A 25,141-nucleotide genomic window follows, 5' to 3' on the forward strand; every position below is an offset into this window, starting at 1 on the left:
CCTGCTGTGATTGACTCTATCCTCAAGCACAGCCCAAACTAAGTCTTCCACCCATAAGTTGCTTAGCAAGTATTTTGTTACAACCAGGAAATAGGTCACATGTGACCCACTCCCGGTCTTATTCATGTTTGCTCTGTGAGAGAAGTGAAGGGTGCCAGGATGAAAATGGGGTTTATTGTGTCATCCCCACAAAAAAAACACTTATGAGAAAATAATTCTTCTACGTGACTGACAGTAGCTGTGGATAAGGACTCTGTCATAACCTAAGCTTGCACAGTGGGCGCCACAGTCCCAGACAGAAACACTTCTGCAAGGACAACAGTGTAGCCAATGTCTTCCACCTCATTATGAAGTCACTTTCTTTATCAGTAACAGTGGCCAAGGCTACTGTTTCAATGTATTTGATGTCGTGCAACTTTGTTTTAGTTTTGTCTGTTATTGTTATTATTATTATAATCCCTGGTCTTGAGTATAGCAGGCAAGGGCTCTCCCTATCACTGGTGAGCTACACTGCCAGTTCTCACTTTTGCCTTTAAAAAACTCCCTTTGTTTCAATCTTTTCTAATATGGGCATAATTTACTATGACCTGTGTATTCTCTTATACTTTTGGTTGTGAGCCTAGTCTTAACAGCTGAGCCATCTCTACAGTCCTTACCTGTGTATTCTCATTGCCTTGTTTTTTGCTATTCCTAAATTAATAGTAACATTTGGAGAAACACTGGTTCTTGTTTGGTTTTAATGATTTTTGAGACGGAGTTTGGCTATAGTACTAGGCTGGCCATGAACCCCAGCCATCTTCTTCTCTCAGGCTTCCTAGAACCCAGGATTACAGGTATGCCTCATCATGTCTGGTCAGTAATTTTCTAATTTAGGCCAACAGTGCTGAAGAAATATAATATTAAATTATGTAAAATGTTAGAGAGACAAACTCACTCATAACTCCAGTAAGCAATGGGAACCGCCCACATCCCTGGGACACATATATGGTGGCTTCAGCACAGTGCTGGGTGGAGGCTGGGGAGGCTGCATATGGAGGCCTGGGCCTTCCGAGGGGCCTTCTGCTCCTGAGGTCATTCAGAAACTCTCTACACCCTGATGTGTGAAAAGAGGGGCTTCTGTCCCATGTGTGGTCCTGGGAGGAGGGTTCTTCATGGGGCACAAGGGAAAGTGACAGGACAGAGTCCTGGGACACTGCACACAGCTGGTGCGGGACAATGCTAGGAAGCCTGCCTTTGGCTATGCGTGTCATCTCAGTGTGTTATTACTAGCTTTAATGAAATAGGACGGACACGTCTGCAGTGTACTCATGGGCATGGGCGAGCAACTGCACAGCTGATGTCAGCTGTTGTCATCCCAACAAAGAGAAAGCTTACACCCCGAACCTGTCGCTTCTTTCGTCCCCAGGGCATCCTGGGCCCTCAGTAACCACGTCTCCGGTTTCTGTGGGCACACATTATTACATTTCAGAAAATCCAAGCTGTACTGGCACGCCCATGAGTCTGAGCCTTTTGTCTTTTCTCTCAGGAGGAAGAAGAACTTGTATCTGCAAACCAATACAGAAAGGTCCCAGCCCAGCATTGTGGCCTGGCATCTCAGCTTCCATCTTCCGAGTGCAGTGCCTTGCCTGGCACGAACATGAACTTATCCTTGGAGAAAGGGCAGAGGAGGTTTCCCTGGGCACACTATAGTCAGGACCGGTCTGGAGCGATGGAGGAGGGGCAGCAGCCTAAGGCAGGAAACCCCTTTAGAAAAACACCTGTGCGCACACCACCCGCTAATTTCAAACGGTCAGGTCTCAATCAGTGTTGAGGCCCCAGGTATAAACCTGGTGAAAGTTGCCCTTTTAAGCTGAGAACTGGGCTACCCGATGCCATTTCCAGGGATACCAGGCCATACAAAGGGCCAGTCAAGAGCCTTCCACAGAAGTGGCTGATGTAGGGGCACCTGTTTCTTGATGTGGACAGAATCTCATATGGAAACTGCTTCTGTCTGGCAGTGACCTTACTGATTTCCCCAGTGCCGCCTTCAGTATCAGAGTCACCGCTGTTTCTTCCCTTATACCCACCCATCCCCGGAACTAGTACCACGGCCATCCCTTCCTGAACAGAGACCTCATCACCCCACATCAGATGCTGCCAGAGATCTCAGCCGAAATTGTCGAAATGCTGAGATCCCAGGACAGCCATCCGTGGGAGCCGTGCGCTGTAAATACAGACTCCTACTTGCACTTGTCCCCCTCTTTGGACTGGAAGGGTCTGTGTGGCTCCAAGTCTCTGTGAGAATGTTTCCTGAGAGCCTGGGTGCCGGAGAGCAAGCTTGGCCCATCCTAATGAGAGGATGCTGCGTGTGTGTGTGAATTTCTATGTGCATGTATCTCGGTCTCTCTTTCTCACTCATTCACGCTCTGTGTGTGTGTGTGTGTGTATTTGTGCACCTCTCTCTGTGTCTGTGTTCATGCATGTATTTCTCTTTCCCTGTGCATGTGTTTGTGTGAATCTCTCTCTATTGGTATGCACTCCCTCATTCCAGCTCCAGACCAAGGCTCTTGTCTCTCAGCCTGAGGCTCCCTCAGCCCCTGTCCTCAGATCCCCAGTCAGTCAGGTGGTGAGAACTGCTTAAATTAAACAGGTTAGAGACAGCTGAAGTGGAGTCCCTCTGAAGCCAGACAGGGACTTTGCATGGTCTTTTTTTTTTTCCATTTCCAGAGACTCTGCCCTTATCAGAAAGTCCTCTTCTTTGAGAAGACAGAATGCTGTCACCTGTTGCCCCAGAACTACTGAGAGAAGACCAATTTTGCATGATGTCATCAGGAGAACTGCAAGAGTCAGCAGGAAAGAGGGCCGTCCTGCCCAGAGAACTTGACAATCAGTCCCCCCACCTGACAGGCAACAGTAAAAGGACAAAGACTCCTTATTTGCTTTCCTTGGGGACAGAAGTGCCTGCCTTTTCCTTTTCTGGGTGGAATTATCCCAGCATTCTCTGCTCTTCCCCAGGGCTCAGTGCAAGTGCCTTAACCCTTCTTGGTCACAGCACCCAGAGCCGGGGGACAGGTGAGGGGGGCTGAATGTGAGTCCCTACCTACCCTGCCTTTTCACACATGCGCAGCCCCAATGACTCAGCTGATCCGCTGTGTGTGCAGGGCGGTTATGACTCTGGACTTCAGACAGCAAACAGAACCACAGTGACAGAGACCCGGAGTCCCAGAGAACAGAATCCAGGTAAAAGGGCATTCCGATGACTCATGATGGTCTTGCCCCAGATTGTCACCCCTTATGCAGGGCTTTGTTTACCCATGGGTGACAGAAGCCTGAGAATGTAAATAGAAATTTGAGAAATAATTCTTAGTTTAAAACTGAGTGCTGGGCTGGCAAGATGGCGCCGTGGAATAAAGGTACTCGCTGCTAACCCTGGTGGCCTTGGCTTGACCTTGGGGATCCACGTGGTGGAGGGAAGAACTGACTCTGGTGAGCTGTGCTTCCACCCCTTCACATCCCCTCCCTCCCCCAAGACCCCAAACAAACAAAACCCCAAAGCTGAGGCTGTAAGTGGTGATGTCACCCACTGTTTTGTCCAACGTATCCATGACGTATACACTAGGTGTATCCATGACGTATACACTAGGTGTTCTTTAGCTGCATAGGAGCACCTACAGTTATCACAGAGATGGTTTCAGTGACTCCATTTCACTTGGCTGCCGTGGTGCTGGGATGTCCCACAGTACAGTGCTGTCGACGTGTAATTGAGTTATTAGCTATTGTCAACTTCCTGTTGGGTCTCATTATAAGCTCTGCTTTATAATGGGCAAGGAGGTACAGGAATGTGTGGGATGTTACAGGTTTCAGAACTGCTTTTGGCTTAAGGCATTCATGTGGTGGAGTGTCTTGGAAAGTACTGTCCTTCAAAAAGCTCAAGAATAGAGTGGTGCGTGCGTGTGTGTGTGTGTGTGTGTGTGTGTGTGTGTGTAAATCAACAGATCTAAAGAGCAATTTAAAGGCTCTGTCCCTTACATTAGAATCCAGGTGACAAGAGTATTAGTATTATCTATTATTGTGGTGGTTTGAAAGAAAATGGTCCCCATAGACAGTGGGACTATTAGGAGGTGTGGCTTTGTTGGAGTAGTTGTGGTCCTGTTGGAGGAAGTGTGTCACTATGAGGGTGGGCTCTGAGGGCTCGTGTGTGCTCAAGCCACGCCCAGTGTCTCAGACCACTTCCTGTTGCTAACCGATCAAGATGTAGGACTCTCAGTTCTGTCTCCAGCACCGTGTCTCCCTCGCGCCACCATGCTTCCTACCATGATGACAATGGACTAAACCTCTGAACTGTAATCCAGACCCAGTTAAATGTTTTCCTTTATAAGAGTTGCTGTGGTCTTGGTGTCTCTTTACAGCAATAGAAACCCTAAGACAATCTTATAAAACAGTAGTATGCTTTGCTCCAGGGCTTTGGAGCCCCTGGGCCTCGGACTACAAAGCAGGACCAGCTGCATTGTCTCAGTTCACCCCTGACTAACACTACTTGTTACTTAATAGCAGGTAATAATAGCACACACAGACCAGAGCCTCTGACTAGCCTCAAGTAGCTTGCATTGCCCTTCTGCAGGCTGGATTTGCTGCATTCACAGGTGAACCCACTATTCACGGACCTTTTCTAAAAACAAAGAAACACAAAAGTCCTCCAACACTTATCTAAGATAAGAATTGGAGAAGGGCAGTGCCTAGCTACATGCTTGTGAGGGCCCCAATTCATGGCCAAAGACTGCATTCCTGCCACAGAGAATGCTGCACGTCCCCTCCCTGGCTCTCTTCCCCAGGACACGTTGACAGTCTGAAGCTTTCAAACCAACCCTGGGACCTCAGAACACTGATACTCGTGCTCCCAGATACTGCGGCCTCCATGGGGTCTCCTGGACAGTGAGTCATTTCTCCCCCAACAGAAGGGATAATAAGCAATATCTTCTGCTAGACAGTGGGTAGTAGATCCTGGAATGGGTAGAGCCTGGAGTCTGACCAATCATAGATGGTGCCCACAGTGTTGATGGGTATCTTTGCCCGCATACCCCTCTTCCCCTGAGACTGAGCACTTGGGATGCCCACCATCTAGAGCAGGGTAGACGTGGCTCCTGCTTCTTTTGGAGACTGGACAAGGGGCTTCAAGCACTGATGAATCCTGAAGTCCACGGGATGAAGAGTACAGGCATGTATGTAGTCTAGAAGGGTAGGAACACTGCTGCGATTCTCCGTGGTGGAGGCCACTGTAGGGAGACGCCATGATGAGCCTGGGTGGTTATGGGCACCTCACTGTGATAAGCCACTGACCTTTTCATGGACCTTCTACAAGAGGTCAGGCTCAGATGATCCAATTTCTGGAAGAGCGTGACTCAGAGGGTAGACCTAACCTTGAGTCCTCTGGGAAGATGTGTCCTTTCATTGTCCCTAAATGTCAGGGACCATGCAATGCCTGTGGTCAGGGATGCATGTTAGCACACTTGGTTATACAGTGAGGATGCTGCCTGGCTTTCCTCCAGGGCTTCTGTGCCATGACACCCCAAACAGCAGCTTTCATACATTGGCGTTAGGGACAGGAGAATCCTGGAGGTACAATAAGGGGCTTTCTAGTGTTTTCTTCGTTAGGTGGTTCCGTTTGCAGCTCTATCATTCAGCAGCTGTGGGGCTCTGGAGAAATTGTGAAACCCTTTGTCATCTAGAGTGTGGGGATCATCAACCTATCAGGCTGCTGGTGAAGACTGAAGGGCTCTGAGCAGGTGCTCCACCAAAGTGGGCGCTCTTTCATTTTCCCTAATCCACTGTGTGGGACCCTCATATCCAAGTGCTCTACAGCAGCCTAGGTGCACAGAACCAGGCTGAAGGTGAGAGGGTACATAGGGGAGACCCCCGTGTCCTGAGGCGCCCACTGTCCTGCGCATGCGCCATCACCAAAGCTGTGCTGCAGGATTAAGCCCAACCCAGCTCATGGAGGCCTGAGACCACCCATGTTCTGTAAGTCATGTCCATGGGGTGCCTGCTTTTGCTATTAGCTTGGAGAAGTTCTGTTCTCACCATCAAGGCTCCCACTGCTGTCTGCTGAGCTTCTACATTGTAGCAAAGAGCTACAGTGATGTCTTCTGTGTGGTTCCTTTCTGCTGCAGTAGAGAACATTCTAACCTCTTAAAATACCAGGGTTAGCCCAGCGGTGGTGGCGCACACCTTTAATCCCAGCACTCGGGAGGCAGAGGCAGGCAGATCTCAGTGAGTCCTCGAGGTCAGCCTGGTCTACAAAAGCTAGTTCCAGGACAGGCACCAAAGCTACAGAGAGAAACTCTGTTTTGAAAACAACCTAAATGCCCCTCTTCTGAAGAATGGATAAGGAAAATGTGGTACATTTACACAATGGAGTACTACACAGAGAAAAAAATAATGACATCTTGAAATTTGCAGACAAATGGATGGATCTTGAAAACATCATATTGAATGAGGTAACCCAGACCCAAAAAGACAAATATAATATGTACCCACTCATAAGTGGCTTTTAGACATAAAGCAAAGAAAAACCAGCCTACATATCACAATCTCAGAGAACCTAGACAACAAAGAGGACCCTAAGAGAGACATATATGGATTTAATCTACATGGGAAGTAGAAAAAGATAATATCTGCTGAGTAAATTGGGAGCATGGGGATCATGGGAGAGAGTAGAAGGGAAGGGGAGAAGAAGGGAGGGGAGCGGAGAAAAATATATACCTCAAAAATATTTAAAAATATCATTTTAACATGAACAATTCAAAGCTGAAATTTGATAGAATAAGCTATAAACAGCAAGACTACAACTAAGTAAGGATTTTTATGTTTTAGAAAAACATATATTTCCTAATTAAAAAAAAAAACAAAAAACTCTGTCTTGAAAAACCAAAAAAAAAAAAAAACCCAACCAAACAACAACAACAAAACCCCCAGGGTTTAGGGGATATCGGGAAAGAAGAGGGAACAAAACAAAAGCGCAGGTCCCAAGTCCTTTCCACCACGCTAGCACCTGAAACTGGGGGCTAATTTATCTGTACCAAAGGTTTCTTCCTCCCAGTAGTCTTTTTATTTGTTTTGTAATCCAATGTTCCAATGAGGAAAAACACCCGCTCAGAGTTGGAGAAGAAGCCTTTCTAAAAGAAGGCAGGGCTTGGGGTGTGGCTCTGGGCAGAAGTTCCTGGCACATGGAGATATGTTTGGTGCCTAGTGCTACAAAAGCCAAAGGAAATTGTATTTTCTTTCTTGCAGCCATGGTATTCACCCCACGAAATGATGAGTTGCCTAGTAAAGAAGATGTGTTTTTTGTGGGTTTTTTGTTTTTTTGGTTTTGGTTTTTCAAGACAGGGTTTTTCTGTGAAACACAGTCCTGGCTGTCCTGGAACTTGCTTTATAGACCAGGCTGGTCAAATTCACAGAGATCCAGCTGCCTGTGCTTCCCTAGTGCTGGGGTTAAAGGTGTGCACCATCTTGTACTGGAGAAGATGCATTTAAACAACAGAAGGCAGCTCATACATTTGTTACAACATTGTTGGGGAGGACGGGAGGGGAATGGCTCAGCGGTTAGAAGCATCAGCTACTCTTTCAGATGATGGGGATTCCATTCCCAGTGCTCACATCCACCTGGAACTCTAGTTCCTGGTGCCCTGGCATCTGCCCGCATTGCACACACAAGGCTCACAGATATACACCCAGGCAAAACACCTAGGTGCATAAAATTTAAAAAAAAAACACATAGTAACTGGAGGACAGGGATCATTTATTGGAAATTTGAGGAGCAATCAAGTCCTTATAGGAAGGCTTAAGGTTATACATATTTTAATATTAGGTGTTGGTATGCATCTCGCCTTGGTGGCAGAGTGCTTATCCAGCATAATCCATGCCACAGATTAAATATTGTACTTATTAGCTTTTGTCCCATTCAGATAACTTTTAAACAAATGCACATGTTATCTACTCTATTAAATGTAAATTTTAGTTCTACATTTCTACACCTGAAAAGCTTTATATTGGAATCCATTTCAACAGTGTCAGAGTCTTGTACAACACACCCAAGCAGGTGTGACAAGAGTGACCGGGCCACTGCTGTGCGACTTCCTTCTGTCTGTGACATCCGTGAGACAAAGATCGGTCTAGAAACCTATGTGTGCCAGCAGCCTGGTGAAAAATGTAAATCCAAGCAGACAAAGTTGGCAAGGTGGGGACAGGGTAAAGATAGGTGTAGGGAGATGGGGACGAGGCCATTGGAGAACTGGTGTGTAAGAGAGGGAGACATCGTTTATATCCATGCAGTGATCCCACTGTCACTGCAGAGACGGTGGAGGCATGTGTGTTTATTCCAGACTTCCTGTGAGTCTCACATCTTTATACCTGCCCACCAGCTTGCTTTCTCAGGTGTCTCCCAATCTCCAACACAAGTGGCACGGAACTGTCATCGTGTCCCCTGAGCCTTTCATCTTCTGGGGTTTCCACTCCCATGCTGCTATTCACCAGCTACCGCCAGGTTCCCAAACACAGATTCCCTGGCATTCCCTTATTCCACTGACGTATCTGTAAGCCCCACAACTTTTCTTCCAAAGCATAGCAATCAAGTCTACCTCCGCCATCACACCCAGCCCAGGCACCTACAGGATCTCCCTAGGACTGCTGCAAGGCCCCTGACCGATCCCTCTCCACTTAACTAACTCTCTCTCTCTCTCTCTCTCTCTCTCTCTCTCTCTCTCTCTCTCTCTCTCTCACACACACACACACACACACACACACACACGCACACACACCCTCAAGGAACTTCCCATGATTACAAGACAAACTTCTTAATGTGTCCTGGAAGGCCTGTGTGGGCCGATGACCCACCTCTCCCTGCCGCCCACAGTTGGACCATCTTTGTTTAGTTCTTGTGTTCAGCCATCTCTGTTGTCCCAGAGCTCTGAGGGGGCTGCTAACTGCCACCTCCTTCATTTCTGTTGGTGCCTAGTCCCCGTGCTGTGGCTGGTGCCTCTCACAGCAAGCAGGCTTCTTCAGACCCCTTCTGAACTCTCAGACCTTGCACATGACAACAGAAGTTTTGAATGAAAAGGATTTTAAATTCTCCTTAAGCAATACAGCTTATCTCTCAGTCTAGTCTGGATGGCTAAAGGACTGAGAATTATTCAAAGCATGGAGAAAGACTAGAGAGTAGTGTTGGTGCCAATGGGTACTCACGGTGAGTCCCAGGGTTTGGGCTGCCAACTGCTCTTGGAGAGAAGTCTGCACTCTGTAACCCAGCAAGTGCTCAGACATGCTCCCTGAAGTCACCCTAAAGTACAAGCTAATAGTGACTCAGCAGATCTGCTCTTTGCAAGTTACAGGCCTGGATACTCAGGGGCACTTTCCAGAGCCAAGGCCAACCCAGAGTCCAGCCCTGCCAGACACACACACAAACATTCCTGTCAGGGAGCAATGATGGACAGGCAGAGGCCTCCTCAGACCATACAGATGGCTAATGGCCAGTCTCTTCTCCCTCAGGGCCACTGTGGCTCTGCTTTTGTGGCTCTGTATTTTGGGCCTAATGTTTCTCTCAGAGCATGGCCTTGGAGCTGAGCTGAGGAAAACAGATCAGAGTTGACCAGCAGGAGAAGGTTGGAGTGTTTTTGAAGGCAAACGTGGAAGAGAGAAAGAAGGGAACGGCATTGGGTTCAGCAGAGGTGGGTGGAAAATTTAGGATCTGAAAGTGTACTCTGCTGAAGCATCCCAGGGCCCAGGGCCAGCCCAGCTGGAGGCCAGGCCCTCAGTGCTGTCCCTGTACCCTAAGGAAAGAGACTGTCCTTGTCCAGGCCTCAATCTGACCACCGCCAGAGGGGCTGGCTGGGGAGGGCTGGGAAAACACGTGTGAGTGGGCGGGCCCTGAATGGCTTCGGAGAGGGAGTGAATACTTCCAGCACCGAAAAGCCACATGAGATTATTGGTTCAACCCTGTGACTATAAGCCTTAAACATAAAGAGGTTGGACAATTGGCCAGCTAATTAGTTAGTTAGTTAGTTTATTTAGTCTCAAGCAAAAGTTCCATTGCAGATGTTTTTGAGATCTCATTAACTGCAGCCTCAACTCCATTTTATGGGTTCTCAAACAATCATACTCTGCTAAAAAATGTTTGTTTGTTTGTTTGTTTTTTAGCCAGGCGGACATCTTTAATCCCAGCATTCAGGAGACAGAGGCAGATGGATCTGAGTTTGAGGCCAGCCTGGTCTACAGAACGAGTGTTCTGGAAAAGCCAGGGCTTCACAGAGAAAACAACAAAACATAATAATAATAATAATAGTAATACTTTTCTCCAGTGCTAGAGTGGGCCGCAGGGCCTCACTCACACGGGCACATGCTCTATCACTAAACTGTTAGTCTGCTCTGTTTTCACTCATTTGCCCCACTGACGCCACACAGCTTTTACCGTCCTCTAACAACATAAGGGCATTGCCAGGTCAACGTGCTAAAGCCTGGGAGTTTCACCAGAGCCCTCTTCCAGCTCCCGCTCTGCCAACTAAAACAGAAGTGGTCACATTTTCCACTGGCTTAGATGTCTGAGGAACACGGCTCACCTGCTTTAAGGAGGCTGCTGCTACGCTGGGCTGGCAGATGCCCGTGCTGGGACAGCAGGCGTGGACCATCCAGCAGACATACCATTGCCTTCCTTTCCACCACACCCCACCCTCATGTGATTTTCCTCAGTGATTGTAACCTCATGGTCTGGAAGCTTCCTCACTGCAGGCAACAGGATTGCCAGGAGCCTGGGCCTTCTGAGCAATCCAGTCCACCTTCCTGGCTTCTTGGGTACTGGGTGAACTTCTTGCAGAGCCCCATGAGGCCTGGCCAGCCTCTTAGCACTGTTCCTTGGGTTGTTTCATTTTAGGCTGGGAGAGTACTGAATTTGCTTATAGCAATGTCTAGGTTGCAAAAAGAGAACCAAAAGTCTCCAAGGCCTATGAGGCCAAGGGAGTGTGGCTCAATGATAGAGCCCTTGTCTAGCATTTGTGAGGCCCTGGGTTCAATTCTCAGTACTGTGCTGTGGGATAATGCTCTTATACACTGCAAGCATTTGTCACTCATATTAGTTTAATAAAATGCTGGTTGGCCAGTAGCCTGGCAGGAAGTATAGGTGGGGAGACAAGACTAAGAGAATTCTGGGAAGAGGAAAGGCAGAGTCAGTCACCAGCCAGATGCAGAGGAAGCAACAAGAATGCCTTACTGAGAAAAGGCACCAAGCCATGTGGTTAAACATAGACAAGAATTGTGGGTTATTTAAGTTATAAGAGCTAGTTAATAATAAGCCTGAGCTAATAGGCCAAAAATTTATAATTAATATAAACTTCTGTGTTTCTTTGGGATTGACTGCGGGACCAGGCGGGACAGCAACTTCTTTCTACAGGAAAGAAAAAAATCCCAAAGTCACCTCTGAGTTAAGATGCCCGACCCTAACAGGGCATCATCTCCTCCTGAAGTACGGGCTCTCAGAGGACAGGGCTGACAAGGGCTGGGTGGCCTCCATGATGGAGTGCAAAGTGAGAAGAGAACAAAGTCACCTCCCTTCACTGGGGCTGGAGGCTTCCATTTTTCTGGGTAGTTCTGTTTTCTCAGAGGGGCAAGCTGGTGAGGCAGTAGGTCTGCCAGAGACAGGCAAGCTGCAAGTGGGGAAAGCACCCCACACTCAGTGGACAGGGGAGACCAGCTCCCCTAAACTGCCTTGTCACCCTCAGGCACTCAGGTCCAGAAACCTGGGGTCTGACTTCTTTATATTTTAAAACGGTTTAAGAAACAAGCCGTCCAAGGAAAGTGGATTTGCTTACAATTTAGACAAGTGAGGGGTCTCTCAGTTCCTCCACACAATGTCATCTTACACCTTATAGAAAGCCACGAAACAAGGGCAAAACACACCGGAGAGTATGGACGCTGATGACATCACTCCTCCAGGGCATGCATACGGGGAAGGGTTTTATTGTAGATATGAGGGAGAGCACCATGAGAGGCATCTGGAAGAATCCGTAGAAGAGAGGGAAAGAAGTAGATTGAGCATGGCCAGCAGACTGGACCCAGCCATGACAGAAGCGGGAATGGAGCAGACAGAGCGGGAGAGAGAGATGTGTATGTGTGTGTGTGTGTGTGTGTGTGTGTGTCTCTGTGTGTGTGTCTCCGTGTGTGTCTCCCTCCGTGTGTGTGTGTCTGTGTGTGTGTGTGTCTGTGTGTGTGTGTCTCTCTCTGTGTGTGTGTCTCTGTGTGTGTCTCTGTGTGTGTGTGTCTCCGTGTGTGTGTGTCTCTGTGTGTGTGTCTCCGTGTGTGTGTGTCTCCGTGTGTGTGTGTCTCTGTGTGTGTGTGTCTCTGTGTGTGTGTGTTTGCGGCGGGGGCTAGTGAGGGAATAAGAGTAGAAGACAAACAGACCAAGAGTACACATCGCCAAAATAGCCGGGCTCTAAGGAGAAGGAACAGCTGTAGTGAGGGAGGCCCAGGAGTTGGAGAAGTTTATGGTCGTGGCGGAGGTGAGAAGAGCTAGGCGCCTGTGATACTGAGGGAGCCTGGAGACCAGCATGCACTTTGGTGCCACAGATTGCTGTTTGTTCCTTCTGCAGTGGTGAGGGAACTGGCTCCTTCGGTAGAGGGGAACAGGCTTCACAAGTTCCTGAGGAACACTGACTTTTGTCTAACCACCAGGAGTTGGGGAAATGGAGCTTCCTTTGGACCCGACAGTGAGAGAGCTTATTTGTCCTTTCCCAGGGTCAAGGGAACGTAGGCTGCCTCTGCTCTTTGTTCTAGAGATGGATTTTAATTTCAAGTCTTGGCTAAAGAATATGCAAGTCTTAAAGAGCCTCCTGCTTTTCAAAGAGGAAAGATTTACTTATTTGGGGCCTGCAGGGTTCTCTGACCCTAAGTCTATTCTTCTGACATAAGTCTACTTAAGTAAAGAAAAAAATCAAGACAAAATGCAAACGAGACGGCAGTCTGTAGCCCACCTCAGGGAGGGGTATATGTATACTTCTAAATCTTTCTCACAGGGCATCAGCATGGAGCCATGGCTACACTTCTACTTCAGACACCAACCCTGTCTGCCAGAAAGGAGCTTGGGTTTGGTTCTGGAACTATGTCTGGTACTACCTAAGAGCCAGCCTTCCAAACAGTCACGGTCACTCCTGCAGGAGAGCCAGCTCTGGGTAGAGTGGACAGAAGACAAGGCAATAGCTGTGTCAGGTTCAAATCCTGGGGTTAGTTAGATAAAGGCCAGCATTCCTCAGGCACTAGTGAAGCCTGCTCCCCTCTACCAAGGGACAAATGGCCCTCTCTCTCTCTGGTACCTATTCGCATGTCAAAGCCCATGCTGGTCTCCAGGCTTGCTCACTATCACTAGTACCTGTTAAACATTTCAGAGTTCATGCTGGCACCCTGGCTCTTCTCACCCTCCCCCATGCTAACTGTCCCCAGCGGGTTCCCTCCCTGCAGCTATGCATTGTTCTTATAACCCTGCTGTTTCTGCTATGCGGGAGAGCATTTGTTCTCTCTCTCTCTCTCTCTCTCTCTCTCTCTCTCTCTCTCTCTCTCTCTCCTCTTTCTTGCTCTCTCTAGGTCTCACACTCAGTTTCTCCCTCTGCTGGTTCTCTTTTGTCTTCCTCTCTCACTCGCTCCCTTTTTCTCCTCTCATGGCCAGGTCCAGCCTGCTGGCCACGTTCAGCTGACTACTTTCTCTTCCTGCTCTGATGCCTCTGACTGTACTGTCCCTCACATCTACAATAGAAACCTTCTGCTCACCCAGACCCTGGAGCAGCCACGTCCTCTTTATACAAGTTGCTCCTCACCTGTGACTCTCTGATGGCCCATGGAGGCACTGGGACCCCCTACCCATGACTGTGGCACCCCATAGCTTTCCCGGATCACAATGCAAACTGCAGCCAGCCAGGCTACAGCCAGACAAAGGTGTCCATGGCAGGGATGCTCACGTGCTCGGCACCCACGGTCTAGAGGAAGTTCACTGAGAATCTGGATTGTGACATTGCAGTAGAAAGACAGGGAAAATAAGGGGACACTGAGAAATAAAGGAGCCCCTTTCCCCCAGGATCTGTTGAAGTCTCTTGCCAAGAATTTTCAAACTGCCTGCAAGAGGCTATAATCCTGAGAGAAACCCTCACAATAAGACCAAACCATGCTTAACAGTGAAACCATGTGTCTCCACTTCCTCGTGACATACGGTAAGAACCCCTTTGACCTTTTTTGGCCTGCTTTAAAAAAAATCAATACTCCTTTCTTATCGACAAACAGGTGTACAATGAACCCCATAAATCACTTCATAATCTCAGATACTAAATAAAAGTTTAGATAAAAAATAGGTATGCTAAGACATATTTAATCTAAATCCTTTGAACAGGTTGACTTCAAAACTCACCAAGAAACTAGGTGGGACTGTCTCTTGAAATGGCCCTCACACACAGACAGGTACCATGAGACGGGTCTCACGGTTGTCCTATGTGACAGATGGGCACCACCCTTGTTCTGCGGCGTCTTCCTCTGGGAATAACACCGCCATCCTACCTAGTGCCATCAAGGAACAGAGATCACCCTGGCCCCTTTGTGACAGGGAGAACACAGTGACAGCTAGGCCAAGGGCAACAGAGATCTTAATATACCCTGGAAGGAGGGAGAGGAAAGGCCACACTGATGAGCTGTGTGTGTCCTCGCTGCAGCCAGACTTTGGCGTTATCACCTCATGCAATACTATAACCTAAAAGATAAAGGGGATTTCCCTCTGTTTTCAAGAGCACTTAAAATTCAGAGAGGAAGTTTGCTCCTAATAATTTAACCAGTAAGTGCCAAAGAGACGTCCACACTGCATCGCTGCTCACCAGTCTCTCCACGGCTAAAGGCAGCAAAGACGCCTGCTTCTTACTCCGTAGTGAGGCGTCTTGCTTGTTGGCGGCCCAGCTAGAGAATTTTCTGTATGCCCTTTTCAATAACACAACTGGAACAACACTTTCCCCCTACAGTGAGCTCCCCAGGCCTTGGAAGAGCACGCAGGGTGTGGCTGTGCAGTGACTTGGCTCTCTGGGGAAGTGGGGGTGACCAGCGGCAGCAAAGGGAAGGCAGGCACTGGGCCATGAGAGAAGATGCCACTCCAGCCCTGTGATGGTGGCAGGGCATGCAGGCCACTCTGAGAGTGACGACAGTTGCCCTCTGCTGAGAAAGCAGGAACTGTGATGTCCCTCAAGAAAGCCAATAAATCCTGGTAGCAGGGCAAGTGCTTCTCTGACCCAGTTTGTGTAATTGATTACGTGATGGAGATGGGGACCCAGTCTCCCCACTGCACTGGGCACCGTCATGCAGAAGGTTCTGAGCAGAGGTTGGTTTCCTCTTGGGGACCTTTTCCCAGGATGATCAGCAGAGCCCACTGAAGACTCATCACTAGCTTGGCCTGATGACCACCTGCAGGTGACCCAGGAAGTGGGACTGAGTAGAGGCCCTCTTGTCTCTAATCTTGTCCTTGACTTCTATCGTCCCTCATCCTCTACAACCAGGCTGTGTTCCATGTTTTCAGGTCTCAGAACAAGAATCAAGAAATGGAATTTGGACAGCTTCTGCCCTTCAAATTCTTGAGCCTGAGCCAGAATGCTAGGGGAAAAAAAAAGAGTGTAGGCACCAGGTAGGTAGGAGCTATGCCTGGGCATGCCGGCACCTCTGTAATGGGAGAACAGGTAGGATGTCGCTCATAGTGACAGGGGCTTTTTGAAGGCACCACTTGGGCACTAGGCAGAAAATGGGCACCACAGAGGTCTGGTGGAGGTGCACACTTTCCCAACTTTCACTAAAAATCCCTCACTCTGCTCACCCCATACTTCTGTGACAGCCAGGGTGTATTAAGAACAGCCAAAAGGCAGGCACAGCCACACCAGACAACATGGAGCATTAGAAACAGTGCTGAAGCTCCCACAGCTGACTTTCTGAGCATTTAAGAGCTTAGGGGAAATCTTTTCTTGGAATCAGGACGGCAGAAAGCTTGGGGGCCCTCTCTTTGACAATGGTCACTCTTCCCGGACTGCAAACGAGGACATAAAAGTCACCCACACGAGGCGTACCCTCCTGCCTCAGGACCTGTGCGTTCTTTCCTCAGTCTAGCGCAGCACCCCCGCCCACACACAAAATGACTTTCTATCTCTTCAGGAGTGATGAAATGTTGCCTCTGTGAGGCCTTCGATTTCCACTCAACAATCCTTTTCTCTTTTTAATACTTTTCTGTTTTCCACCGCACACATCATCTTCTAATACAATTTAAAATGTGCAAATATATACTTGTTTATTTTGTGGTGCTGGGTTGGATTGTGCTTGTTGTCCGTCCAAAAGCTCGTCCCATAAAAGCACGCCCCCTGCCATTCCCAGGGTGTAGGGCAGTGTATGAACAGCCGTCAGGGTCCCTAGGCAGAGCCCCACTGGAGACACTTCAACAGGGACACAGGCAGCCATCACGTGGCCCTCCTCGTGTGGGTATTTGGGAATGGAAACTGTTTGCTGAACACGCCCATGCTTTTTTTCCCTCCCTCCTTCGTCTTCTGCTACGTCAGACCAGGCACAGCCAGTGAAAGGCTCCTCTTGAGGAAGGAAGCTACTATCACACTAACAATGTTATCCTCTGGAGCACTGTGGCTTTTTTTTTAAAGATCACCCCGAATTCAGAGGGCAGAATTCAGAGGCAGAGAAGCAAGCTAAACACCCCAAAAGTCTAACTCAACAGTTCTCGCCAGCAGCGGCAGAATGCTAGCAAAGGCGCGATCCTAGTCTCGGGCGAGCTGCGCGTAGCTACCCGATGCTTCCACCTCCGGCCTGATCTCGCCAACCCACTGCGGGCAAGGCGACCCCTGCTTTGGGCCGCTGGAAGTTTAAACAGCGGGAGGTGCGGAGTGGAGAAGTTAAAGGGTCCCTGTAGCGCTAGCGCCCTTCGCCACCAGGGTCGGGGCTGGTGCCTGGACAACCTCCGAGCCTGGAGCCGAAGGGACAAACCTGCACCTGTGGGGGACCGAGCGAGAGGGCTAAGGAGCGGCGCTGTCAGGCCTAACACCCACCCCTTGCTTCCGAAGCGCACCGGACGGCCCAGGGAAGGGGTGGGGAGGAATTGGGGCGTCGGACGCAGGACGAGAAGGCATGGCCTAGAGCACGCCGGGGATCAGTCTTGGGATGGGGGAAGCGCATTTAACTGCAGGAGCTAAACGCAGCCCTAGCAATTCTCAGGCTGGGGTGCCACCGCTGTCCCCGGAGCTTACGGTTAGGATCGCGCTCACGCTCCGGCGGCCGCAGGTGTGCAGTCCCTCCACTCTCCAACTCCTCTTGCAAGTCTGTCGGACTCGATCTGCGGGGACCCCAGCAGCCCGTTAGTCCCGCCCCCACTAGCCCCACCCCTCTCTCGGCTCCACCCCCGAGTTGCCTTGGCGGCGGAGGCTTGCTGAGCACCAAGCAAAGGTTTCACCTTCCCAGGCAGTCTGCAGCCTGTGGAATCTACACCCAAAAGCCGAGCTGGCCAGATATGACAGCCTTTCTCCCACCCTTTCTCTCACCTTTCTAGCGAGCAGTTGTAATTATTTTATTTTATTTTTTATATGGGTTAGTTTATTTTTATTTATTTATTTATTAAAGATTTCTGCCTCCTCCCCGCTACCGCCTCCCATTTCCCTCCCCCTCCCCCGATCAAGTCCCCCTCCCTTGTCAGCCCGAAGAGCAATCAGGGTTCCCTGCCCTGTGGAACATCCAAGGACCACCCACCTCCATCCAGGTCTAGTAAGGTGAGCATCCAAACTGCCTAGGCTCCCACAAAGCCAGTATGTGCAGTAGGATCAAAAACCCATTGCCATTGTTCTTGAGTTCTCAGTAGTCCTCATTGTCCGCTATGTTCAGCGAGTCCGGTTTTATCCCAGGCTTTTTCAGACCCAGGCCAACTGGCCTTGGTGAGTTCCCGGTAGAACATCCCCTTTGTCTCAGTGTGTGGGTGCACCCCTCGCGGTCCTGAGTTCCTTGCTCGTGCTCTCTCTCCTTCTGCTCCTGATTTGGACCTTGAGATTTCAGTCCGGTGCTCCAACGTGGGTCTCTGTCTCTGTCTCCTTTCATTACCTGATGAAGGTTCATATTCAGGAGGATGCCTATATGTTTTTCTTTGGGTTCACTTTCTTATTTAGCTTCTCTAGGATCACAAATTATAGGCTCAATGTCTTTTATTTATGGCTAGAAACCAAATATGAGTGAGTACATCCCATGTTCCTCTTTTTGGGTCTGGCTTACCTCACTCAGGATAGTGTTTTCTATTTCCATCCATTTGCATGCAAAATTCAAGAAGTCATTGTTTTTTACTGCTGAGTAGTACTCTAATATGTATATATTCCATACTTTCTTCATCCATTCTTCCATTGAAGGGCATTTAGGTTGTTTCCAGGCTCTGGCTATTACAAACAATGCTGCTATGAACATAGTTGAGCATATACTTTTGTTGTATAATAGGGCATCCCTTGGATATATTCCCAAGAGTGGTATTGCTGGGTCCAGGGGTAGGTTGATCCCGAATTTCCTAAGAAACCACCACACTGCTTTCCAAAGTGGTTGCACAAGTTTGCATTCCCACCAGCAATGGATGAGTGTACCCCTTTCTCCACAACCTCTCCAGCAAAGGCTATCATTGGTGTTTTTTATTTTAGCCATTCTGATAGGTGTAAGATGGTATCTTAAAGTTGTCTTGATTTGCATTTCCCTCATCGCTAAGGAAGTTGAGCATGATCTTAAGTGTCTTTTGGCCATTTGAACTTCTTCTGTTGAGAATTCTCTGTTCAGCTCAGTGCCCCATTTTATAATTGGGTTGATTAGCCTTTTACGGTCTAGTTTCTTGAGTTCTTTATATATTTTGGAGATCAGACCTTTGTCAGTTGGTGAAGATCTTCTCCCAGTCGGTGGGTTGCCTTTTTGTCTTAGTGACAGTGTCCTTTGCTTTACAGAAGCTTCTCAGTCTCAGAAGGTGTAATTATTTTATAAATGAATTGGCACATGAACAAAGTTTAAAAACAAAACCAAGGTCTGGGGATAAGCTTGGGGGGTCGGGTGCTTGTCTTGCATGGACAAGGCCCTGGGGTTCATTCTCAGAACCACAGAGAAAATTAAAGTAAATAAACTAAAGAATGAAGTGTGGATATAAACACACACACACACACACACACACAAAAGCCTTGTTTTTAAACACACACAGTGAGGTGTGACAGGGACGCCAAGCAAAGGCCAGCACAGCGAGGGAGGAGGCAAAGGTGCCCAAGCAGAAATGCCAACCACGGTTCCTGGCACCCTTGGGGCTAACGGGCTCTCCACTGGCCAGCCTGCCCAGACCCCCCCGTCGTCACCTCTGCTGCGCTCCTAAGACTAGCCAATAGCCTCTCCGTGCTTCAGTCAGCACACTGACAGGATGACCAGGTCCACCACTGCGAGGGAGGGCCTAGCCTGCTGGGGCCTGCTGGGGCCTGCTGGGGCCTGCTGGAAGGTTTAGGCTTATCCCTCTGCACACATTGGAGGGCAGGGTTCTAAATTTTCACCTCTCACCCTTGGCTCCAGGTTTCTATGCTGCTCGCCATGGCCCAAACCTTCTCCATTCTAACTGAGGGACAGTTTCCCTCCACTGAACATAGTCAGCTCATTCCCACCGCAGTGGAACCCCTGGAGAGCATGTTGCCAATCCTCTCTCCAAACATGGAATCTCCTGGTACTTCAGCTCTACAGCATCAGACACTTACACCCTCTCACACCTGCGGGCCTCCTCCAAAGTGCACAGTCCAGGAAGTCCCTGAGCCTCCCTCCAAATTGCTCCCATAGGAGCTCTGTCTCTTGCCAATCACCAAAGCAGGCACATTTATTATTCCTAAGCCAGTGAGGACGAAAACATTCTAACTCACTGGACAGTCGTGATACATACCTTTAATTCCAGCACTGGGGATGCAGAGGCAGATAAATCTCTGTGAGGTCAAGAACAGCCTGGTCTACAGAGTGAGATCCAGGACAGCCTGGGTTACTCAGAGAAACCACATCTTTAAAAGCACCCCACCCCCCCAAAAAAAAAAGAAAGAAAGAAAGAAAGAAAGAAGAAAAGCTTCCAGCACTAGTTTAGGTGATGGCTGTACCGTCATGAGGACATGCAGAACCCACTTGTCTTAGTAGTTAGGGTTCCTATTGCTGGGATAAAATACCATGACCCAAGACAGCTTGGGGAGTAAGGGGTTGGTTTCAGCTTATAGCTTTTTGGTCTCATTTCAGCACTGAGGGAAGTCGGGGTAGGAACACAAGGCAAGAACCTGGGGACAGGAGCTGAAATGGAGGCCATTGTTAATGGATTGCTCAACCTGGCTTGTTCAACCTGCTTTCTTAAAGACCATGTGCCCAGAGGTGGCCCCCTCCAGGTGGGCTGGGCCCTCCCACACCAATCACTAATTAATAAAAAGCTCCACAGGCTTGCCTACAGGCCAATCTTACAGAGGCATTTATCTCAACTGTGGTCCCCTCTTCTCAGATAACTCCAGCTTGTGTCAATTGACAAAAGAAAACAAAATCCAATTAGGACACCACGGAACCGCAGTGTTGGATAAACTTAGGGGCTGGGTGTGGCTCTGTAGTAGGACACTTGCTTGGCAAGCAGAAGGCCCTAGATTGGATCCTCAGCATGGTAAAAATGAACAAATAAAGAAAAGAGTATATGTTATGATATGTGCACTACATCTGAATAAAGTCACAGTTGAAAACCAATAAAACCAAAGCAGAGAGGTAGCCTTGACTCCCTCTTGCCTGTCACCCACAGGCCATGAACTCTAATGTGGTGCAAGAGGCTTCAAAGTCTAGTTTACACGAAGGAGGTTAACAAACACGAGAGACAGAGAGTTCATCAGAGCGGGGAGAAGTTCAGACAGATTTCCTGTGTGTTTGCTCAGAAGCCATCCCAAAGCTCAGTGAGGGAGAGAATGGTTACAGCGTCACAGCTAGAATAGATTATGTTTGAAAAGGAAAGAAAGAAAGAAAGAAAGAAAGAAAGAAAGAAAGAAAGAAAGAAAGAAAGAAAGGAAGGAAGGAAGGAAGAAAGAAAAAAAGAAAGAAAGAAAGAGGCTGTTTCTTGGCATGTGCTTTAGAATACCCAGGTGCCTCCGCCTGGATCTTAAACACCCTCCTCCCCTTTCCTGTGGTGGAGGCTCTGTTACTATGCAGGTGCTATTGGGAGGCATGGAAACTGTGTAAGAGGTGGGGTCTAGTGAGAGGTCAGCAGGCCATGCTCCTGAAGGGAATCATGGGACCCCCACCTTCTCATTCTCACCACCCCAATTCCCTGGCTATGAGTTGAGCATTTTTTTCTCCAGTATGTGCGCCTGCCATGATGTGTCACTCCAGGCCCCAAGCAAGGCCAACAAATCAAAATCTGAGACTTCTAAAATTCCAAATCAGAACAAACCTGCTTTCTTCATAAGCTGATTAATTACTTCAAGCTCTTGTTAGTGGAGGGAAAGCTGACTCATGCACACTCAGGTCCAGAAGAAACTTGGAGCTGAGGGCTAACTCTGGTGTCTGTGAGCACACCAAAGTGCACGCTGGCCTCCGGGCTCCCTCAGTATCACAAGTACCTCTTAGAGAGTCCATGTTGGCATCCCGACCCTTCTCAGCTCCTCTCACCCCAATCCCGACCTGAAACTTCTCCAGCTCATGGGTTTCCCTCCCCCATTCCCTGATAACTCTGCTATTTTGGCCATGAGCTCTCTTGGTCCCTTCTCTCTTGGTTCCCTTTCTCTTGTTAGACTCTTTACCACCTCCCTCTCTTCTCATGGCTAAGTCCAGTCTGCTGGACATGTCTCGCCTACTGCTTTCTCCCTCTGTTCTGGGCTTTTTCATATGCCTCTGGCTGTACTCTCCTGCATATCTACAACGAAAACCTTCTGCCTAATGATACCTGGAGCAGGCATGTCGTCAGTTCACACATCTGGTGCTGAAATCCTAAGTTTACACACATGCCAGACTCGAGAAACGTGTGGGTGACAATTTGGATAAAAATCACAGAACTCCTCCTGAGTCTTTCCGTCCCCAAAGGAAACCCAGGCCAGCTTGGCACAGTGGTGTTGGCTTGAATTTCAGATGCTTGGGAAGTTGAGACAGAGAGATCACAAGTTCAAGGCCAGCCTGAGTAAAATAAGACTCAACCTTGAGAGAGGGGGAAGAGAAAGAAAGAAAGAAAGAAAGAAAGAAAGAAAGAAAGAAAGAAAGAAAGAAAGAAAGAAAGAAAGAAAGATAGATAGATAGATAGATAGATAGATAGATAGATAGATTTGTGCAATAGCAATATAAATCTAATCACCAGACAGGTTAAGACATTCTTGAGCTAGGCATGGTGGTAGCCCTGCAATCCCACAGGCTCAGGTCTCAGGAGACAGTGATCTTGAGGCCAGCATGGTCTGTTTAGCTAGATCCTGTCTCAAAAAACAAAACCAAGCAAATAAACTTAAAATTTTTATTTAAAAATTTGTGTGTGTTTTGCCTACTTGTTGGTAAGTGCACTACATGCCTGCAGTGACCACAGAGGCCAGAAGATGGCGTTGGATCCCCTGAAACTGGAGTTACAGATGTTTGTGAACCGCCAAACTCTGGTCCCCTGCAACAGCAGCCAGCTTTCTTACCTGCGGAGCAGACTCTCCAAACAAACACATCCTAAAACCCACAACCCCCAGACACATCCAGTCCGCTGTGTTGTTCCCACTGTTCTCATGGTGACTCTTTCCCACCCAACAACTGGTAGAAGAGCCTGTCACTCGTAAAATTCAATGAAGTATAAAATGCAATGTCTGTGTGAAACTGTCATGAAAATACTTCATTTCCCGACTGCATGGTGAACAAAACAAGGTTCTATTCTGTAGTTTTGTTCATGGTAGTTTTCATAACAGACCGAAGACACTGATAGCTACAGAATGCATCATTCTCCTCTTAACCCAGACATTAAAAGATTGGCAAAAAAATGTAAAATAATGCCATATTCTCTCTATAAGTTAATATAATAACCTTCGATATGCTGCTAATCAGGAAAGTGTCTTAGTCAGGTGTATGGAATCCCTACGATGGAATTCTAGCCCTTGGGAGACAGAGGTAGGTGGACCTCTGTGAGGTCAAGGGCAGCCTGGTCACTCAGTGAGTTCCAGGACAGTCAGGGCTACATAGAAAGACCCTGTCTCAAAAATACAAAAAGAAAAAAGTGTCTTAGTGTTCTTAATTAGTTTTATGTATTTAAGGGGATCCTGACCAGGCCAACTCTATGGAGTATTGTGTGCACTCATGCACCCCAGAACCCTTACTAAACATCGGACAAATGGAGCACAATGAAACCTTTCCTACCGTGTTTTCTCAAATCCATTGCTTTCCTTTCCTTTCCTTTTTAAAGACAGAGTCTCAAGGTCAGGTTGGCCTCCAAGTTGTAATCCTCCTGCCTCATTCTCCTGAGTATTGGGATTCCAGGCATGTGGCTTTCTGGATGTTTTTATTAATGTGTGTTAATTTGCATTACAATGGGTTTCATCATGACATTTTCAATCATATATAAAAAGTACTTTGGTTATAATTATTCTATTATCTATACCTATCTCTCCTCCTTAGGGCCTAACAGAAACAATAACCCTTCCTTCATATCTCTCTCTCTCTTACTCCACATGAGAGGACACATACCATATGTGTTCATCTTGATTTGCTGATCATAATGATCTCCAGTTCCATTTTTCTGCAAATGACACAATTTCTTTCTCCATGGCTAAACAATTTGGCTCACATCAGCTAAAAGAGAGCTACCTCCAGCTAAGGGATCAGACCATGTCAGCTGAGAGAGTGTCTACTTCATTATTTTGGAGGTAAACCAAATAATAGAAGTAACCAAGAGAGACAGTTTCTTGTGTGGCATCATGTTGCCTGCATGCTGTCGTTTGGAAGAGGCTCTGCCTACACATGCTCAGAGAGCAACACCTCCTTCTGGGAAGCCAGGCCTTACATTCACTCTGTAGGCAGATACACACACCAGAAGCAGAAACAGCCAAGCGAGGCCCTATTCCAGCTGTGGCATCACACTCAGCCACCAGAGGTCCATCTGCCTCCCGCAGTCACAGAGAAGGTAGCATATCCTATGACCCCTAGATCTACAGACAATCTCCCTATGCCAGCTCAGAGAGTTACCAGCTATGACCTTAGACCTCCTAGGAACGGTGGGGGTGGATGTACCTCTACCATTGACGGCTGAGTCCCATCATCTTCTGGATTCTGTGACCCTTCAGGAACGGCTCCACTTGGATTCTAACACAGCCACCTTTGGCTATGGAGGAGGAGCTACCACTGGCAGAGGCTGGTGAACCAGACTCTACCCAGCGGCCTTCCATCCCCAGCTGCAGCTGAGTCCTGGCCCAGGCTCAGATCCATCCATACCCTACCATAAGATGATACACTGCACTTTTTCTGGCTTCCTTCTTGGTGTTTGGTATACTGTTTTCAAGTGCTAGCGTTAATAAAATTTCTCCATTAACTAACTTTAAATTGTATAATCCAGGGTAAGACGCCTACTTACCCCGGAACTCTACTGCAGACTGAAGCTCCAAGCAGAGCATATGGGTCCCATTGGGTCACAGGTCATCATAACAGAAGGGAGGGAAAGCCTCTGATTTCACTGGGCTAGGTGAATTCAAGGAATATGAACCAGAGAGGATGCTGCCCCTCACTGCCCCTAGCAGTTAGAGACCTGCACTCACTAGTCCGGCTGACTAAGTGTCCTGGAAGGAAGTCCCCATTTGAGCCGTGGGCTCCTGCTATGATTTGGATGTAAATTGTCCACCATAGGTTCCTGTGTTGAATGTTTGGTCCTTAAAGAGGTTGTGGAACCTTTAGGAAATGAAGCCAAATCGAATACAGTGGGTGACTAGAGGTTCATAGCCTGGCCTTGACTCCGGGTCTCTCTTTGCTGTCTGAGCTCAGATCTGGGCAAACTCCACTGTCACAACACAAGTCCACTCCAGCGGCCATGCCTGGCCTGACTTTATGAACTGCATCCTTGACAGGGTTTCTCTGTGTAGTCCTAGCTATCCTGGAACTCACTAAGCAGGCCAGGCTGGCT

General features: G+C 48.2%; 2 protein-coding genes across 2 annotated transcripts in view; both read right to left on the bottom strand.

Annotated features, from left to right (window-relative positions):
* LOC142859071 (epoxide hydrolase 1-like) overlaps positions 1 to 17,324 on the bottom strand; it is a 56,862-nt gene extending 39,538 nt beyond the window's left edge. The window contains exon 1 of the mRNA XM_075989331.1: positions 17,274 to 17,324. The gene's annotated coding sequence lies outside the window, so the exon portion shown is untranslated. The remainder of the gene's footprint in view (positions 1 to 17,273) is intronic.
* LOC142859072 (epoxide hydrolase 1) overlaps positions 1 to 17,374 on the bottom strand; it is a 31,061-nt gene extending 13,687 nt beyond the window's left edge. The window contains exon 1 of the mRNA XM_075989334.1: positions 17,274 to 17,374. The gene's annotated coding sequence lies outside the window, so the exon portion shown is untranslated. The remainder of the gene's footprint in view (positions 1 to 17,273) is intronic.
* Positions 17,375 to 25,141: the final 7,767 nt, after the last annotated feature.

Source organism: Microtus pennsylvanicus, chromosome 10 (assembly GCF_037038515.1).
Source record: "Microtus pennsylvanicus isolate mMicPen1 chromosome 10, mMicPen1.hap1, whole genome shotgun sequence".
In the NCBI taxonomy this organism is placed as follows: Eukaryota; Metazoa; Chordata; class Mammalia; order Rodentia; family Cricetidae; genus Microtus; species Microtus pennsylvanicus.